Below are 8638 nucleotides of genomic sequence, written 5' to 3' on the forward strand. Positions count from 1 at the left end.
CAACTATGAGCATCTTTAATTCTTCCGGGTACTGAGAAACGTCATCCTCCAAGTAGTAGTTTGTTGCTTGAATCTTCATTATTGGTAATGAAGAGGCATCTTCAGTGGTATGAGAATCAACATGAGCAGAAGTCGCCATTGTTAGGGTTTGAAGATGATGATGAACAGAGAATTTTGGGAAATTTGCTTTTTGATCGCGTAAACTGACAATGAACCCCTGGAATTCCCTTTTATATGTAACCCTTAAATTTGAATTTGAAGCGGGATATGTATTTAATGATATTCGATGTGGCACCTTGAAAACCGGACCATTACTGCGTAAAAGTAGCCATGCGTCAAAAAGTAGCTGTCACATCGCCTTGAGAAACGGACAAAATACCATACGTCATTTATAAACAGCTTGTCTTGTAATCCCCAAGAAAATTGTAACCGTGAGAACCCTTCGAATGGAAGCAAGGCTCTTTCACTTTTGGGATGAAAAGCGAAGTCATACGCCAGAAGTTCGAAATCATCAGCCTGAGTTAGTATTACTCAGAACCTCAAGGATTTCGTGAGTGCTGTGTTCCAAAGAATAGAGACGAGAAACAAATATAATAAAAATATGGGATATTGTGATGTCAAACCATTGACACAAAAGCAGATGAAATCCCGGGCAAAGATTACTTCATTAATCATTAAGAGAAATGATCAATAGCTTGTGTGGGTTCTCGTGAATTACAATCGAATACTTGTTGATAAGTATCAAAGGGCTTCTTTTATAATGCTTCGAGGATGGTTTAAAATTTCGTTACATGTCATCCTAAACATAAGGTGAGAAATTGTAACAGAAATTACTTGTTTGACTAGTGTAGTTAGTGACAAGTTGGCGTTGAAAATTTTTGAAATGACTAGGACATTCGAATGAAACTCACACGTAAATCATATTTAAGAAAAATATTTGTGTTCTGGATCTTGTTGGGTAACAAACATCGTGGGTTTCGAATGTTTGATCAAGACCACTCATTCGAAATGAATATGATTTGGAGTTTCGAATTTTGGTACAGAAACAAAAGTTTCGTGAAAATCTAGAACTTAGTTCCCCGTCAATTCCTTAAAAAGATAATGAAATTTGGGTTTCACTTTCATCACGGTCTCATGATGTCAGATCATAAACACAGAGTTTTGATATATCTAAGTCTCGATGGGTTTGATCAGAGACCTCTCGGACATATGTCTTCGTGTGTGATCGTGAAAGAATTTTATGGATGAAAAAGATTGATGTAAAACACGAAAAGTACCTCTGTTGTGTTTGGACCAAACAGTAAACTCTTAACTCATTTTGAGAAGAGTAAGGTAGCTCAAAGACTAATGTGAATATAAGCCTGATTGGGAAGAATTCTTCGTATGAATAATTTCATTAAGGCTTTCTTACACACTCATTGAGTCATGGAGGCTTTGGTCAACATAGAGCAGCATGCTTCTAGGGACATCCTAACTAGTTCGAATGATGAAAAATTTATCGATTCATACGAAAAATGTACCGTACCCGAGTACTGCAAGCATAATCTCCACTGTATCTTCATGAGAATCTGCAACAAACTACTAAAAAGAAATAGGAATCAAAATATTTTTGATGTTTTGATTTTTTGAAAATAAAGACAGAACAAACGAAAATCTTTTTGAATTTTTAATTTTTTCGAAAATTAAATGACAAAATAAACGAAAATCTTTTTGGATTTTGGAATTTTCTGAAAATTAAATGACAAAACAAACGAAAATCTTTTTGGATTTTGGAATTTTCTGAAAATTAAATGACAAAACAAACGAACATCTTTTTGGATTTTTGAATTTTCGAAAATTGAAATAGTACTTGATGCAAATATGCAAAATTTTATCATCCCCTTATAAGTAACAAATGTACGAATTCGAAGAGGTCGAAGCGTTGACTATGAACAGTAACAGCTGAATCAACCCTTAAAATAAGTAACAAATGTGCGAATTCGAAGGGGTCGAAGCGTTGACTATGAACAGTAACCTCTGAATCAACCCTTAAAATAAGTAACAAATGTGCGAATTCGAAGGGGTCGAAGCGTTGACTATGAACAGTAACCTCTGAATGCTGAATGAGTTTGCATTATCTTTTAGTCAGCGCCTCTGAATCATTCCTTATCATGCATCATTCTTCTTTTTCGCATGGAACAGAATTTCCGTCGATCATTCCAAGTCCTTCTATAATCTTCACAAGGGATTTTTCATCCAAACCTTTCGTGAAAATGTCAGCTAACTGATCAGTTGTTTTCACGAAATGTACTTCAATATTTCCATATTCCACGTGATCTTTGATGAAATGATAACGAAGAGCTATATGTTTAGTCTTCGAATGCTGCACAGGGTTATGACAAATTCTTATCGCACTTTGAGAATCACAATATAATGGAATCTTTTTCATATTAATTGCATAATCACGCAATTGACTTTGGATTCATATTATTTGTGAAGTGCAAGCAGCATCAGCCACATATTCTGCTTCAGCTGTTGAAATTGATACGCATGTTTGCTTTTTCGACTGCCAGCTCACCAATTTGCCATCAAGAAATTGACATCCACCACTTGTGCTTTTTCGATCAAGATTACAACCACCCAGGTCTGCACCGAATATGCTTGTACAAAGAACCCAGTGTTCGAAGGATACCACAATCCTAACGAAATTGTTCCTTTAAGATAACGAAAGATATTCTTCACAGCAGTGAGATGTGGTTCTCGTGGATTAGACTGATACCTAGCACAATTACACACAGAAAACATGATATCAGGTCTACTAGCTGTAAGATAAAGTAATGAACCAATCATGCTCCTATATAAAGTTATGTCAACGGCAGGTTTATCTAACGAAGTTGTAAGCTTTATGCCCGTTGCCATTGGAACTCGTAACTTCGTGCTATTCGTCAATCCAAACTTTTCCAACAGATTCTTCGTATATTTTTCTTGATTAATAAAAATTCCTTTTCTGTTTTGACGAATATTCAAACCAAGAAAATTATTGATGTTTCCCATCATGCTCATTTCGAACTTACTTTTCATCAAATCTTCGAATTCTCTAGACAAAGCAGGGTCAGTCGAGCCAAAAATAATATCATCAACATAAATTTGAACAAGCATTAGATGATTCCCCACTTTCTTTCGAAATAATGTGGGATTAACTGATCCTTGTTTAAATTTAGATTGTTTCAAAAATGAGGTAAGAGTTGCATACCATGCTCGTGGTGCTTGTTTCAGACCATAAACTACCTTATCTAAAATATAAACATGATTTGGAAATTCTTCGTTAATAAAACCTGGGGGTTGTTCCACGTAAACAGTTTCTTCAAGCTCTCCATTTATAAAGGCACATTTCACGTCCATTTGATAAACATCAAAATCTTTGTGAGCTGCATAAGCCAGAAATATACGAACCGCCTCGAGTCTTGCGACAGGGGCAAAATTTTCTTCATAGTCGATTCCTTCTTGTTGTGAATATCCTTTAACAACAAGTCTGGCTTTGTTTCGAACAATATTTCCATCTTTGTCGGTTTCATTTTTGAAAATCCATTTTAACCCGACAATCGAAACATTTTCAGGTTTAGGAATTAACCTCCAAACCTTGTTTCGTTCAAATTCAGACAATTCAGATTGCATTGCAACAACCCAATCTGAGTGTTCCATTGCAATCTTAACTGTTTTTGGTTCAATCTTAGAAATGAAAACATTGAACATGCAAAATTCTTGATGAGTATTCAATACCTCATTCTTGCACGAATTTGAGCTCTTGTTAAAACTCCCTCTTGTGGATTCCCAATTACTTGATCCTTCAGATGATCTTTTGTCCACTTTTCCATTGGCGGATATGCTGGATCAAATTCCAAAGGTGCATCTTCGTATATATCATCGTTTTCTGAGCCTACAATCGAACAAGCATCATCAAAATCATTATTATCTTCAATATTTTCTGAATGCTCCCCCTCAACATCATCATTCATCCTTTCTTTTTCCCCCTCGAAAGAATGCTGTTCGTCATCTAGTGTATTCGAATCCAAGTGCTCCCCCTCCACTGGATTGTTTTGCATACTTTCGCCATTTTCTGGAGAATATGATGTTGAAGCATCATTAAGCTTTGTTAGTTCAGAGATATGATTATCACTTGCATTGATTTCAGCATCAACAGCATGATCTGAAATTCCAAAAATTAAATCATAATCAATATCTAATGTTTGTGAGGATTCAGATTCATCTTGTACGTTTTTCAGAATTGGATGATTTTCAAACTGAGTTGTTGTTTGTTTAATGTAGTAATCATCAAATGTAAGATTAAAAGTTTCTTCAACTTTTCGTGTTCTTTTATTCAACACATGATATGCAACTGAATTATGCGAATATCCCAAGAAAATCCCTTCATCTGCTTTTGCTTGAAATTTCGTAAGATTATCCTTGAGATTCACAATGAAGCACCTGCATCCGAAAACATGTAAAAATTTGACATTAGGTTTTCGATTGTTGAGAATTTCATATGGAGTAATGTTGAAACGACGATGAATAAACGATCTGTTTTGAGTGAAACATGCGGTTGATACTGCTTCAGCCCAAAGATATTGTGGAAGATTCACATATGCCAACATAGTCCTTGCCGCTTCGCATAGAGACCTATTTCTTCGTTCAACAACACCGTTTTGTTGTGGTGTGTATGGAGATGAAAAATTATGCGAAATCCCTTTGTCCACCAAAAATGAATCAAGAACATTGTTCTTAAATTCAGTTCCATGATCACTCTTAATTTTTCGAACAATCTTCTTCAATGTTGTTTCCATCTTTTTGATAAAGTCAATCATGATTTGTGCAACTTCAGATTTAAGCCTGAGAAAATAAACCCACGTAAATCTGGAAAAATCATCAACAATCACTAAAATGTACCGTTTCTTGTTGAGAGTTGAAACAGTCGAAGGACCACACAAATCAATATGTAAGAGCTCCAGAGGTGCAACTATTTTCGAATCAATCGTAATTGGATGACCTTGTTTATTTTGCTTGCCAACTTCACAAGCTGCACATAAAGAATCATTGTCAAATTTAAGTATAGGTAAACCTCTTACCAGATCTTGTACCACAAGTTTATTGATGTTTCGAAAATTGAGATGAGAAAGTCTTCAATGCCAAAGCCAACTTAAGTCTGATGTTGCTTTCGAAAGAAGACATATAGCAGGTTTCCATACTATCGGATTGATGTCCAAAGTGAACATGTCACCTTTCCTTTTGGATTTCAGTAACACCTCTTTTGTTGTGACATTCGAAATAATACTTCCTTCTTCGTTAAAATGAACTTGACTGCCAGTGCCCACAACAAGTTGAGAAACACTTATCAAGTTATGTTGAAGACCTTCAACATATGCCACCCGATTCACTGTGAATTGACCATTCGTGATCTTCCCATATCCTTTGACTTGACATTTTTGATTGTTCCCAAACTTCACTACTCCAACATTTTTGAGACTTCGAAAATCACGTAAATTCTCCTTCTTCCCAGTCGTGTGACGAGAGCAACCACTATCGATGTACCACTTGTTATCATATTGCTCATCACATAGTACCTACATTCAATGGAAAAATTTAGGTACCCAAGGCTTTTTGGGTCCTTGGAAATTAGATTTCAATTTCGAATGTAATGAAGAACTTTTAACCCAATCACAAACTTTTGTTTTGAGACTATCAATTAAGTTCACTTCTTCATTTAAAGGAACCGAAACATAAGTTTTTGATGATTTCGAATGTTCACTGACATTACCCTTCGAATTCTGAGTTTGTGAATGAACATTCTTTGCTTTTATAACCGGTTTCCATGCTTTGACTGATATGTTCGAATCCTTAGACGATGAACTGCCATTTGATGAATTATTCACATACTTTTCATATGCCTCGTGAATTTGCTCCTTTGAAAATGTATTTGACTGAGACATCTTTCCTTTTCCTTCAAGCCAATGATCAATGTTCTTCCTTGACGTTATTCCTTTTTCTCGTGAAGTTTTCATAGTTTCTTTCTTCGTTTGATTTGGAAAATTTGGCTTTATAGGAACAAAATCAACTTTTGGTTTTGTTATAAAAGATTTAGCATATGATGTATCAACTGTTGTTTTAAAATGTTGACGTTGAAAGAATTTTTGATTTGGTTTTGAGTTATTTGAAAATTTTCTTGGAATATTAGTTTCTGAAACTTTCGAAAACCTTGGTTGTTTATTCACTTCAGACTTTGAATGATTTGATTGAGATGAGTGTTGAGGTTTTGTTGAAAAAGATGAATTTTTAGCTTTGAAAACATTTTTGGGTGATTGTGATTCACACTTCTTTTGAGACTCAACATTTTGCCAAAATATTTTCTTTCTTGCTTGTCTTTTTGAAATGTTGTTTTCCTTCGAAAATTTGTCAATTTGATCTTTGAATTCCTTGGAGTTTAATTTGACAACTTTTTCACATTCCTTTTCAACCTGTTTTGAATTCTCTTTTTCAATTTCTGATTTTTCAACCCATTTTCTTTGTGGTTTTTGACGTTGGAAAACATACGAATTCTTTGTTAAGTTGTTTTCAACTGTGCTTTGATTTGCGAAAAAACCTTCATCAGTTGTTTTTGAATTATCCTCTTCAACTAACTTCTTTAATTCTGGTTTGATTTTCTCAACATTTCCAGTAGTTACAAAAACTTGATTTGGAAAAATGACATTATCTGTACATTTGAAATTTGGATAAACCACTGAATTCGTTTCAAGATAGTGTTCACCTTTTTCATTCATCACTTTTTCGAACTTTTGTGTATCACCATACACCTGATCAACCACAATTCGAGGACTTTCTTCTTCCTTTGAAGATTTCTTTTCCTTCGAAATGTTCACTTCATCTTCATCATCACTATCATCAGTTTGGCTGTCTTTGAGATCCACGAAGTTCATATCATAAACTTTCGAAGTTGAGGGTATATCAGTTTCATTTTCAACCATCAAATCCTTAACTTTTTCTTTTCCTTTAGATGTTGAAGCAACATTAACAACAGACAACTGAGAACAATCAACATCTTCAAGTTCACTAATTTCACTAATATTGTTAGAATTATCTTCAATATCAACAAAATTAGATTAAGAATCAGATGTTGAATTCTCAGTCTTTTTCAAAATTTGAATTTGTTCAGATTTAGTCAAAGTATCATTCACTATATTAACTAATTCACTCACATCAAGACATTCATCAATTTTGACAATTCCATATTTATATCTATCATCATGGACTCTGTCAAAATCAGCTATTATTTTCTCACAATCATAGGAAATATTATCTACCTTGGCTATTTCGAATGCTAGGAAAGGTAGTAATTTTCTATGTTGCTCTTTACTTATATCACATGAATGATGTAAATCAGTTAATTTGCTATAAAGTCGTTTAGCAGAATTACAATAGATGTTTCTTTGTGCTAGCAAAAGTTTAACATCACTCGATAACCTATCCCTATCACACATTATATTTGTCATTTGTAATTCCAAACATTCAATTTTGCTTATTTTCATGTCTAATCTCTTTTTGACCTCTAACAACTCCATTGACAACTTGTTGGCCTCATTGCTAGCAGACACAACAATTGAATCAAAATAAGTAACCGTCTCATCAAAAGAAATTAGTTCAGAGTCATAAGCATGTGTAGGAATATTAAAAGATTCGAGAATTTTACGTACCTTTGTTGTCATTGGAGATTTGTCAGCTGCTTTGGATACGAAGCATCGTCCCCTCACTTCGAATTTCTCATCATCTGAGTCCTCCTCCATTTTCGCATACAACGCTCCATGCGTTGGATTCCTCATTTCCTCATCGTCTGACCCGGATGACCAGATTTGATAAGTTCCATCTTCATCCTCATGCTCACCCTTTGCAACCAATGACAAATTCTTTGCTTTAGCACGAACCACCTCAAGCTTCTCTGCATAGTATGCCTCATCTTTGACTTTATTCTTCCTCTCATCCTTCTTTCGAAGCATACAGTCATTTGCAAGATGATTCGCACCATTGCAATAATGACAATCTATTCCTGCATCACCTTTCAGCTTCTTCTCACCCTTTCCATCAGCTATCTTCGAATCTTGCTTCTCAACTTTCTTTTTCTCCTCAACAACATTTTTACTCACAAAATTTCCTTTCACCTTAGCAAGCTTAGTCTTTGAATTGAATGGCTTTTGGAAAAATTTCTTGACACGATTATTTGAGTAAAATGCTATTGCTTCATCATCCGAATTCATGATGAATCCTTCTTCTTCCTCGGAATCACCATTTTCAGCTTCTTTCTCAGAAATCTTTGATACAAGAGCTAGTGGACCTCCCAAATTCAACTTCGATTCCTCAGCAATTTCATTTACCTCAATTTCGTGTGTTTTCAATTGATTGTACAAATCATTGAGAGTTGATGTATCAAAACTTTGCTGATTCGTCACCATCATACTCACACATCTCCATTCTTTTCAAAGCCCTATTACAAAGATGAGATTGAATTCCATTGATGTCCTGGTAATTCCATAGCGATTGCACCGATAGATTAACTCGTTCAGACGATCATAGTAAACTTCAATTGTTTCTCCTTCTTTTTGTTTGAAATCTTTCA

The sequence above is a fragment of the Lactuca virosa genome, chromosome 2 (assembly GCF_052849685.1).
Source record: "Lactuca virosa cultivar CGN04683 chromosome 2, Lactuca_virosa_CGN04683_v6, whole genome shotgun sequence".
NCBI lineage: Eukaryota > Viridiplantae > Streptophyta > Magnoliopsida > Asterales > Asteraceae > Lactuca > Lactuca virosa.